At 39.0% G+C, this 12,535-nt stretch overlaps 1 protein-coding gene across 2 annotated transcripts in view; it reads left to right on the top strand.

Annotated features, from left to right (window-relative positions):
- The window catches only part of FSIP1 (fibrous sheath interacting protein 1), a 190,190-nt gene that overhangs the window by 74,114 nt on the left and 103,541 nt on the right, over positions 1-12,535 (top strand). The window lies entirely within an intron of this gene.

The following is a 12,535-nucleotide window of genomic DNA, read 5'->3' as shown; positions in this document are numbered from 1 at the left end:
CCACATCTGGCCCTGTTTTATGTTTTCATTGCTTAGTGTAGATTCATAACTGTAGATTCCTAACTGAGTTCATAATTGTGGATTCACATTGTGTACCATGTGACCTGTTGAGGGGAAGATACTGTGTGTTTCAAACTCTGAAAACGCACTGTACCTCATAGATGGCTAGATACTATTTCGACCGGGAATCTGGAGACCTGAGTCCTTGTTTCAGTTTTGTTTATAGCCTGCTCTGTGACTTTGAATAAATTACATAGTTTCTCAGAGCAGGGGTCCCCCACCCCTGGACCAAGGACCAGATACAGGGCCGCTCAGCAGGTGGTGAGCAGCAGGTGAGGGTGGCTTCATTTGTTTTATAGCTACTCCCCATCTCTTGCTTTACCTGAGCTCTGCCTCCTGTCAGATCAGTGGCATTAGATTCTCATAGGAGCACGAGTCCTATTGTGAACTGCACACGCCAGAGGTCTAGGTTGCACATTCCTTGTGAAAATCTAATGCCTGATCATCTGAGGTGGGACAGTTTCATCCAAAAACCATACCCCTCCTCCACCCCTCCCCCTATTGCCCAAAAGGCTGGGGACCACTGTCTGAGAGACTTCATTTCATTGCTTTAAAGTCAAGAGAGTAGTGCAAGATGACCTCTGTTCTTTTGCCGGAGATTGTTGGCACACTTACTTTTAATAAGAAGTGATGTTATTTTTAATATATAGTATCTAAAACTAGTTTGTGTGTTTCCTAAATATTTGGTATTAATTGGATTAAATCTTCTATTGAAAGTTACTTTTGGAAGTTTAGTAACACTTTTTAGGAGAATGCGAGATTGTCTTTTCTATATACAAAATTAGTCTACTGCCCTCCAACCAGAGAATGTGGTTTCTGAATGATAGGAAATGGCCAACTTTGCAGTTTTGCCTTATTCTGCCTCCTGCAATGGAACATCCTTTCAGGATTACTGATGGAAGATGTAATCTGTGGCCATTGAATTGGTGATCTAAGGATCAAACCTATATCCTGTTTTAGGGATGGGAGAAGAAAGAGTGAGCTAAGGGGCAGTATAGGAGCCCTAGGGGGTACTGGAAACGCCTGCATCCAGGATTGATTTGTCAGTAAAGGCTGGAAAAGCAGCTTAATTCTGTGTTTCAGGGTTAGGCTGAGGCTGCTGATGCACATTTGTCTTGGTCAAGACTGGTTGAGGAAGTGGGATTTGATTTAGTCCGTAGGAGGTGGTAGTGTTGTTGGCATCAGTGGATTTAGCTATTAGGAGCTAGGGAAAGTAGACAATGAAATGAGGTTGAAGCTCACACACTTAATATGAAACTCAGTAGGCATCAGGGGCCTTGAAAAGCCGCTCTGAGAGTGGAGGAAGGATGAGCCGTGGGTGCTGGAAGCAGCATGTGTGAAGCACATCTGTAGGATTTCCTTAGTGTGAGTTAGCCGTGTCATACAGCTGCTCTGGGACACATTAAGAGAGAAGTAAGCAAAATGGATCATCTGTAGATATTAGAGTGACCAAGATGAGGAAGAGATGTAAAACCAGGTCATATGAAGGATCGTTAATGGGGCTACATGTATTTATTTAGCCCAGCAAAGAAGAGACTAGTGCATGTGTGTTTTGTATGTGTTTGTTGGGGTAGGAGGGAAGGGGAGTGGTTTGGTAGAAAAATCACAGATGGTCACTTCCCAAAAAGATTTAAAGGGCTGACATGTTAAATATTAATTTGATTCTTTATAGTGGAGGAGGAAAATGCATGGTGATTGGGAAGCCAAAAAGAGACATATTTCTGGTAAATATTGAGGAAGAAAGTTAGAATTATCTCATTGGAAATGGTCTATCTGGGACTAAGTATTCAAACTAGACTGGAGTGACACTGGCTGGGTAGAGAGTGTTGAAGTATCATGGGGTGCCTGGATGGTTTAGGTGAGTGTCTCAGGCCCAAGCAGGCAGCCTGTAGGTGGTGAATAGGTGGAGGAGCTGCATTTGAGCTCTTTTCACATGTCAGGGAGTTTGTGCTGAGCCACCTGCCGCTTGCCTAGTTGGTTCCCATGGGGTTAGGTGTAGTGGCTTTAGCTGTGGATAGGAGTTTTTCCACCAGGTTACTTGTATGGAGACAATTTGAGATGTTCGAATGAAGAGATAATGGGAGTATCTGTTTTCATAGAATAGGCACCATAAGACAGCCCCCACAGACAGTCTCTCCATCATTTGCCATACAAGTGATGTCTGTCTCTGGTACTTCAAACCAGACAAAGAAGAGAGTAGTTTTCTGTTGGTTTGGGTGCTCTGCAGGCTTCTCTGCCCATCCAGTCTTCTAACCCCACTCTGCCCTAAATCACTTCCCCGGTCCTAGTATATAAGCTTTTTATAGGGGGCATGGTGGTTAAAGGTCAGACTGCTTGGGGTTTGAATCTCAACTGTGCACTTAGTAGCTGTGTGACCTTGGCGGGTCCCCTGAGCCCTCTGTGCTTCAGTTCGTTAATCTGTAGAATGGAGATAATTACAATTACTGTAACACTCACCTCATAGGGCTGTTATGAAGTTTAAATTAGTATATGTAAGGTACTTAGAACAGGGTCTGGACATTTTAAGTGTGATATACATTTGTTTTGCTATTTTTATTATTAACATAATTAATATGACATTTACATAAGCTTGTTTCCAGGGGGGAAGGACGTCTTATGGAGGGCAACATTGAAGATGGAGGGGTAAGCCTTGGAGAAGAACCAGGGTACCCTTTTCCTTATTCAGGATGAAAGAAAGGAAGGGTGGGCCACGAAAGGCAGGCTGAGAGATGAAGAGAAGGTGTGAGAGGCCATGTTTGAATGTTCTCTACTTACCCTGTAAATTAGCGACCTCTCCATATGGTCAGAGTGGGAGGGTAGAGTGGGGATTGAAGAAGGGTAGGAAGGGACTGGAATAGAGCCAGTGAAAATAAGATAAAAGCAATGGTAAACAGTCAGGTAGCCCAGGGGAGGTTGGAAACCCTGCTGTGAAATGGAGCCAGCCAGCAAGGCTGAAGGGTTTCTCTGACAGCTCTCAGGAGTCCACCAAAGCTGGAGATGAGGGGTGATGAGTTGAGGCAAGGGTGAGGAGAGGTTGGGTGATTGCAATGGAAGATCAAGGTGGCAAAGGAACTGGTGGCAGATACCTATGGGGGCAAGGGAACTGGTTATGGTTACCTATGAGACCATAACTGAAAAAATGTAATATATATACCTCAGATATCAGCTGGGACCCTTTTGCCTTGCTTTAACCCAGTGTTATAACTTATTGTACTGACACAGACTAGAATACCATCTGCCTATCAAAAGAATGAGGTAAGTCTATGTGTCTTGAAAAGATGTCTGTGATTGAGCATTAAGGAAAAAGAGCCTGTTGCAGAAGATAGTGATCAGTGTGATACCATTTTAATAAAAAGAGTCATAGGAAAATCCTGGAACAATATACGTATACCAAATACTTACCAGCAGTTACTTTTAGCAGGGATTGGGATGGATGGGGAGGCAAAGAAAGGAAATTAACTTTTTGTAACACACACTATTTAAAGGGAAAAGTGTGTTGGGATTATGGGTGATTTTTATATTATTATTGTGCTTTTCTTTATATCTCAGACTTCTGTAATATACATGTGTTGTGTCTATACAGAAATAAATTAATGTTTAAAAATGTGGAAAGCATCTATGTGTACAAGAGATCATTGCTTATTGTATCTCAGTAAATGGTTTTTATATATTTAGAAAAATAGAGTGAGTCATCACAAGGAATAATATTCAGCCTTACCAGCAATTAAAATTCATGTTCAGACAACTTGTAGGAACTATATACACCTGTTAGGCCAGCCAAAAGAATGACAAATATGATATCATTATGTGTCAGTAAGACTGGTGTAAAGATTGGGACAGTGATATTTGGACATTATTGGTAGCTTTTTGAATGGTTTATTTTTTCTCCTGGAAAACAATTGGTCAATGAATATAACAACAGCTATAATATGATTCATATTTTTGAGCTGTATAATTCTACTTTTAGGAATATTTTCAAAGTAATAATGCCCAAGGAAACCAACCAATGAACCAAACAAACAAAAAAGCCCCAGGAAATAAATGTTCTCAAAGAAGGGAATGTCAAAGCAACTTATATAATATTAACCCATTTAATACTATGGTAGGATGATAAAAATGACAAGGACCTGGACTTTGTCAATAGAAGACTTTTTGTTTTTTTTTTTTGAGCCGAGTCTCACTCTGTTGCCTAGGCTGGAGTGCAATGGCGTGATCTCAGCTCACTGCAACCTCTGCCTCCCAGGTTCAAGCGATTCTCCTTCCTTAGCCTCCTGAGTAGCGGGGACTATAGGCATGTGCCACCACACCCGGCTAATTTTTGTATTTTTAGTAGAGATGAGGTTTTGCCATGTTGGCCAGGCTAGTCTCGAACTCCTGACCTCAAGTGATCTGCTTGCGTTGGCCTCCCAAAGTGCTGGGATTACAGGCGTGAGCCACCGCACCAGGCTAATATAGGACTTCTAATTGAAAATATATGATACAAAACATACAAATAAACATTTAAGATAGATTTTATCAACTGTGTTATATATGTATATTCATATATTGGCGCATATATACTAACAACCACCTGAAGGGAAATAGAATATGTGCTATAACTTACCTTTATTAGATAATTTTCACTTTCTATTAAATTGCCTTTATTTCTAAAGAAAGGGGAGCCATAATTGAGGCAATTTTATTATATCTTTTTTTATTTAAGGATATTTTAATCCATTAACATAATGATGGACTTTTTGAATAATTTAAATGAATAGCAACAATAATTCATTATTTGTCTCATTTTTCAGAGGTGTGAGTGTTCCATTGTGACAATAAAGATTTTTTGTTTTTTTTAAAAAAATAAAGAACATTTTTGACTTCTAGAGTTAGGTAAAAATACCTTTGATGAAGTTGCATAATGATCCTGTCTTTCACAAATCAAAAGAATTCCATTTTAAAAGTTTTTGCATTTTAAATAAAAAATCATCAATCTGACCTTATCCCATTGATCCCACTAATGATAAAATACTCTCAAAGATGTTTTGTTAGTATTGTTAGGAAAAACTTTCTCTAGTTCTAGTCATTCCAAATACTTTGACCACACTTTTTAGGTCTTTTTTGTGTCTCTTTTTGATTCTCAGTTTGAACTTCATTCATTTACTCCATCATTTGAAGCCTCTACTATTTCTATCCGCATTCTTTCTCTTTTCAGTTTCCCGGAAACCACTGAGCTTGGCCTTGTTTGGTGAACTGCATTGTCATTATTGCATCAAAATGTTAGCACTCTAAGCCCTGTTGCTGAGCACTGAGGATAAGAATGTGGCTCACAAAGGATGATAAATCCTCACATTCTGATTCTTATTTCGACATGCTCTTGTCATTTAACCTGATATAAGCATATATGAACCCCAGTCAGAAGACTGGAGTGCTCCTTCTGCTTAAAGAATGGGTTGGGAAGTCTACCTTCAATTGTTACACATGCTATAGATTCAGAATTCTCGAATGTGAGAGCTAAAGGGGCTTAGAGGTCATGTGGGGCAGTTCCATGGATTAGAAACCAAAGTCTTGAGCAGCTAAATGATTTTTCAGAAATAATCGAAGCCCAGCTCTTCTGACACCTCAACCTGTGAACATTTCAATAAATCCAACCTCTCTAAGTCACATCTGTATAGTTCAGCCAATTTTCAGCTAAGATTTGTGGCCACCCACAAATGTAGGCTTTATTCTAAAACCTTTAAGCTATTACCAACCGGATATTCATCTTTTCCAAATTCAGCACTACTCCAAACAGACCTGACATGTCTGTGGTTAAACAGGAAGACCAGATAGTGTGCTTTGGTGTTCATACATTAATGAAAGTCTGAATTGGAAAAATAGTTATACTTTGGTGTCACTGTTTATAACTGCAGAAATTATTTTAATCTTTTTTTCACTTGTAACAGGTTTTAGAAATGTGGATAAAATAATAACACTGCCACATACAGTTGGTATTTAGAGTATACAACGTTTGTTCTTTCTGTAGGTGGTGGCAGGTGTGTGTAATAATGATGCAAAACATTTGGTTTTAAACTTTGGAGAGTGAGATTTGTACGTTAACAGAGAAACGTTAAAAAATGTGTTCTCTTAATCATAGGCCCGTTTTGAAACAAGCAAGTAGAACATAAAATTTTCAGAAGCACTTATATATTTCTACATCATTTAATGCAGAAATCTTAACAAAACTCCTTGCAATGGAATATCATCATTTAATAGTTGAGAATGTAGAACAGTTAAAGTTACATGGCTGATGTTCATGAATTATCCTGCAATGAATAAATGACCCAGTAACCTTTTAAAAGTTATTGACTTCATAGATCAATATAATTTATGAGAAATTTGAAAGATAATTAGCTGGAGTTCTTCGAGAGGAAAATGTTTTTATTTATTTATTTATTTTTAAATTTTACTTTAAGTTCTGGGATACATGTGCAGAACGTGCAGGTTTGTTACATAGGTATACATGTGCCATGGTGGTTTGCTGCACCTGTCAACCCGTCGTCTAGGTTTTAAGCCCTGCATGGATTAGGTATTTGTCCTAATGTTTGAGATGAAGATGTTAAGGATAGTTGGATATTTTTTCATGAACTTACTTTGTTTCAACTATCCTTTTAAATCAATTTGTAAAATATATTAGTAGGTTTCAGTTTCAAACTCATTTTGGAATGAGAGAGGTTATAAATAAACTTTGTATTCTACCTATACTGTAAACATTTTAAAAATTATTAAAGATGTTTGGTTCTGGATTATGGTTTTTCACATGTGTTATGATAATGCAGATGATATGTTATAGAAGGTGTAGGTATTGTGCTGTTTCTGAATAATAACGTGCCATATCTTGAGAGGCACCTTAAAAATGACAATTATGGGCTGGGCACGGTGGCTCACGCCTGTAATCCCAGCACTTTGGGAGGCTGAGGTGGGCAGATCACCTGAGGTCGGGAGTTTGAGACCAGCCTGACCAACATGGCAAAACCTCATCACTACTAAAAATACAAAATTAACCAGGGATGGTGGTGCATGCCTGTAATCCTAGCTACTCGGGAGGGTGAGGCAGGAGAACTGTTTGAACCCGGGAGGCAGAGGTTGCAGTGAGCAGAAGTAGTGCCTTTGCACTCCAGCCTGGGCAATAAGAGTGAAACTCCATCTTAAAAAAAAAAAAAAAAAAGGACAATTATGATAGTAGCTTTGTTTTATAATACTGCTTATTTTTCCTTAAATTCTTATTGTTGAGCAGAGGCTCTAGAAATAGGTAATAAGACTAGCTAGGTTTTAACATAACTTACCATTTGCTTTCTGAATTAGTTTTTAAAGTTCATTGGTAGCGGCCATGTGCTGTAGGTGTGATTACATGGAACAAGGACAGGTACATGCTTCAAGAAATAAACAAATGTGAATATGATTATTAAGTATAATTATATAAAATAATTATTGTAAAAATTATAATATATGATGCACACACACCGTATTTAAGCAGTATAGCATTGAGGTAAAAGAAAAATGTGTACATAAACATTATACTGATTTTAGAGGTTAAAATGAAGCCTATTATTTGGATGTTGACACAGGGTAGTAACATGCCACATGGAACTGTTTCCAGCCCCTATGCAGATCTCTGGATGGGAGAGTTCTAGTTCTAGCTGTATGGCAGACTAGATGTTAAGAGAGACCCTGCTTGGGAAAGCAAGCCTGAGCATGCTAGATAAAATATATTTTTTAAAAAGTAGTTTTAAAAGCATGGCTGAGCTGACAGAAATGTGTAAGGGAATTCCTTGGAGGGTAGGAATGACAAGACACTATGTGTTAGGAGGGGTAGGTGGCCACTGGAACAAACATTGGTCCCCATGGTATCTGTTGACCTCTGAAGGCCTGAAGTGTGGGTTTAACCAGGCATGTGTAGAGGGAGCACAGGAAACAGAGCCCAAGACAGGGTAGAGGTCAAGGCAGAGCTCCCACATAGAGTCAGCACACCAAATGGTTCTTCCGAGTGGAAAAATGAAGAAGAATCTGCTCTGGAGAGGGATTGGTGGGGACATGTGTAGCTGTCTCTGCTTTGGTTGTGGGTGGAATGGAAAAGAAAAGACCCCCATGAGAATTACTAATGATAACCCTGCATGAAGGTAGGCCTTGGGTTTGAGTTCATACCACCCATGGGGCCAAGTTGAATGTTCAGTTGAAAATGGTCTTAGATTGGAGTAATCCTAGCTCCTGGTAGAAGGAAAGGGAAATCTCTCTGGAAGAACACAATAATTTAATCTAGACCTTAATAAATTCTCACAAATAAAATTTAAGGGCCATGAATCCATGATAGAGGACTCCCCCGACCCCCAACGCATAAAGAAAAAAACTACCATGAGCAGTGGTTAATTGAAAAAACATGCTGTAGAGTCAGTTCCACGTAGACTGCAGAGTTTGGAGTGGTCTGTTTCAGAATGTAAAATGTGTCTGTTTAATATATTTAAAGAAAGAAAATGAGCTTTGAGAATATGGCAAAGATTTGAAATGAAACCAGATAGAATTCATAGAAATGAAAATATAATGTTAAGTGGACATTCTTGGAGTTAGACCTTCCTTGATCCTTTAAACAGGATCCTGGCACTTACATCTATTTTCCCTTCATCATTCTATAGCTTTTTTAAAGCTTTGCACCATCCCTCCAGTGAGAACAACAGCAGTTTTTCAAACCAGTCAGAGAAAAGTTGTTAAACAGTTTTTGTAAAACAGCACATTAGCCTCTGAGACCTAGGGCAGAAGGAAGAAAAAGAGATAGATTATAATTACACACAACCTACATATGCAGGAATATATTACTATTATTTTTTTGCCAGTAAGATGGATTTTTTTCAAACTTTTTTTGCCCTTCTTATTGCCCTTCTTAGCTTCTGCTCTTTGTTCCTTAAAATGTTAACTCTTATCTTACCCCAGGTTTTTACATTGAACAGTTTGGAACACATACCAGATTTACTAAAGAAGTGTGCTCCTTGATCCATTAAAAAAATTTTTTTTAAGATGGGGTCTCACTCTGTCACCCAGGCTGGAGTGCAGTGGTGCAGTCTTGGCTCACCACAACCCCTGCCCCCTGGGCTCAAGTGGTTTTCCCACCTCAGCCCCCTGAATAGCTGGGACTACAGGCCTGCATCACCATGCCCAGCTAATTTTTGTGTTTTTTGTAGAGGTGAGGTCTCACTATGTTGCCCAGGTTGATCTCGAACTCGTGGGCTCAAGCAGTCTGCCTACCTCGGCCTACCAAAGTGCTGGGATTACATGAGTGAGCCACTGCATCCAATGAAAGCTGTATTTTAAATGGAAACTGGAATGGCACAAAAATTCTGTGTCCCAACTTTTGGGTTCAGGAAATCTATTCATCCTTTGCAGATGCTCAAGAATCTTTGTGTAACTGGATTCTGTGCTAAATATATATGGGGACCTATGGGCTGCATAGTGGAGTAGTGAAAGCCTTGTATAGACACTGGTGGGCAATCTTTCCTCCCTCCTCAAGGCCATAGGACATCTCTTCATATATTTGTAATAATTTTCTCTGGAGCTCAAAATGGAAAGCAATGGGCTGATTACTATTTTGACAGTCATAATTTGTGACCAGACTTTAAAAAATATTGTGGTCAATGATGTTGCACAATTACTTTTGTCTGTCACATAGAAAAAACAATCCAGATTTAATTCAGTGCAAACAAATAAATAAAATGCTCTGCTAAGAATATAGAGTCAAGCTTTTGGTCTAGTGGGAGAGGCTGGGACTAGTCGACAAATATAAGGCAGAAATAAAACAAATGACATGAGAGAAATAGAAATCAAGTGCTATATTTGATCAAAACAGAGAACAGTTACAGCAGAGCGATTTGGAAAGGCTTTGTGGAAAATGTGAAATCTGAATTGAGCCTTGAGGAATGAGCCGGGTTTCATTTGGTATAGATGGGGGTGGGTGTTACAGAAAGAAGACACTGTGGAAAAGGGCCAGCTTTTGGAAAGCTTGGATCATTATAGGGAACAGAATGATCAGTAACGTTTATGAATTAATCATAGAAAGGTCTGACTTTTTGCCAATGCCATAAAGATACATGACATCTTAGAAACTTGAATTTTGCTGAACCGAGAACTTGAATCAGGCTTTCTGCAGGGCTCTTGTTTGGGAGTAAGTCACTTGGTGAGTGAGTGAGTGAGTGCTCCCAGCGGAGGGCCTGGCATCCTCAGCTGGTGCAGCTCTCCCATTCTCAGCTTGGCATGGTGTGGGCCTTAATACTTGTGAACTACTGAAGCTATGTTTCTGTGTCTTTAAAAAAAAATCTAGTGGTAGTGATTGAAAAGCAGACAGCGATTCTTATTAACGACAACAATGCTTCAGAAATTTGAGTGGAATGCTGAATTTGGTATTGGATCAGATGGGTGACAGGAGTGTGGAATTTTGCAGATGACTCAGGAAGAAACTCCTTTTCACATTGGAGGTCTGCTTTCATCCACTCCGGATGAAAGGAAATAGAAGAAAATAAAATTATAAAAGTAGAATGAGGCCATATTGAATAGCAGGCTGTGACTGGTGGATAAAGTTTTCTGAGCAGCTGTTTAATATGAACTAAACTTTTAGAAAAGATATTATTGGCAGGTTGATTGTACTTTTACTATCAACGAAGATACATGGTGAGAGTTGTTACAAGAACTATTCAAAAAACTGGAAGTTCAATAAAATGAAATGATCTACGTAATAGATATTATATTCTCAAAGTTTCCATTCTCCCAACTTTTGTGTCCAACATTAAGATTGTGAATTTTGTTGTATTTTTCTTTAATCCCCATATCTCTAGGCATTTATTCCTATCTCTAACAAAATTGCAACAATATTTGTGAAAATAAAACTAGGGTACACATTAACAACTGCCTACCCCAAATCCATTTGCTGTTTTTCCTTACTGATAAAATTCTAGTTAAAAATACTATCCCAGACTCCCTTGTAACTAGGGTGACCATGTAAGTTAGTTCTGGCCAGTCAGATACAGGCAGAAGTCTCTTGATAAAAGGAAAAACAGCTGACATATGCCTTTCGCCCTTCATCTTTTCCCTTCTTGGTGGGAGCATAGAAACACTGCCTGAACCTTCAGGAGGCGTCTTGAGACCACAAGGGCAGGTCAGAAAGAGAGGAGGCTGGGGCAGTTGTCCCGTCATAAAGTTATTGCATCACCTCTTACCTGTTTACCTCTGACCAATTTCTTAAGTTGGAAAAATAAACCGACCTTGGTTATGCCAGGCGTGTCGCTGGGTTTCTTTTATGAAAGCAATCCTAACTGACACAGTAGCCCACTTTTGGGCGGCTATATAAAATGGATAGCATTCCTTCTGGTGCACTGGGAGAATTCAGGGAATGAATGAGTTTTGCGAGGGAATTGTGGTGACACTTTAGTGTGTCTGCCCTGTGGGAAGCGAGTTTGAACCCCAAACTGAAAGTTATACCATCCACCAGCATTGGCAAACTATAATGCCGCTCCACTGCTCACGTGTATGTGGCCCAAAGGGGCAGAGCAGCCCTGGGGAAAACACTGATCACGAGGAGTGCAGAATGCTCAGATCAGCTTCCAGTAAGCATAGACTTTAATTTTGGGGAAAAGGAGTAACTAGTGGCAGGTGTTTTACTGAGTGTGGTGGAGGGAGCAAACCTCTTGCGTTATGCCACTGATGAAGACCTATTATTGAAAGACAATACTGAGTATTTGCAGAGTTACAGAAATGGCAATAAGAATCTCGACAAGATGAAGTAGCATTCCAGACCAGCACTGTCCAACAGAAACACAATGCAACCACATAAGTAATTTTATATCTTCTGCTAGTCACATCAAAAAGGTAAAAAGAAGCAGGTGAGATTGTATTTAACTCACTATATTCAAATATCATTTTGACATGTATTTAATTTAAACATTATTAATTGTATATTATATATATATATATATATATATATATATATATGAAATCCAGTGTGTTTTGTACACTTATAACACATCTTGATTTGGACTCAGCCACCATTCAAGGTCTCCATTGCCCCATGTGGCTAGTGGCTATTAACAGAGCAGTTTCAGAGAAGAAAAAGGTGATTTATGTAGTACTCAGATACATTGGTTTATTTTTTTCTAAAAAAGTAAACATTTCCCCAACATTCTAATTTTCTAGGGGTGTAGAAGAAACAGGCATTAGTAGGATTCTAGGAGAGTCTAAAAATAATGAAGAGAGAGGTTCCATAGTAGTGTCTAGCTGTGTGTTTTTAAAGTGAGTCTGACATGGGTTGTTAGATTTTGTCTAAAAAATGAGGGCCAAGAAATGAAAATTGAAACAAAAGACTTACTGAAACCATATGTGTAATCTTGGAAAATAAAGAATATGCTCAATTTCACCTCTTGGACATATTGAGAAGTAGGAGAAGTGTGTCTTTGTAGAATTATTCACAATGTCTATCTCA

This window comes from Theropithecus gelada, chromosome 7a (genome assembly GCF_003255815.1).
Source record: "Theropithecus gelada isolate Dixy chromosome 7a, Tgel_1.0, whole genome shotgun sequence".
NCBI lineage: Eukaryota > Metazoa > Chordata > Mammalia > Primates > Cercopithecidae > Theropithecus > Theropithecus gelada.
This window is presented reverse-complemented; position numbering and strand designations above follow the sequence as displayed.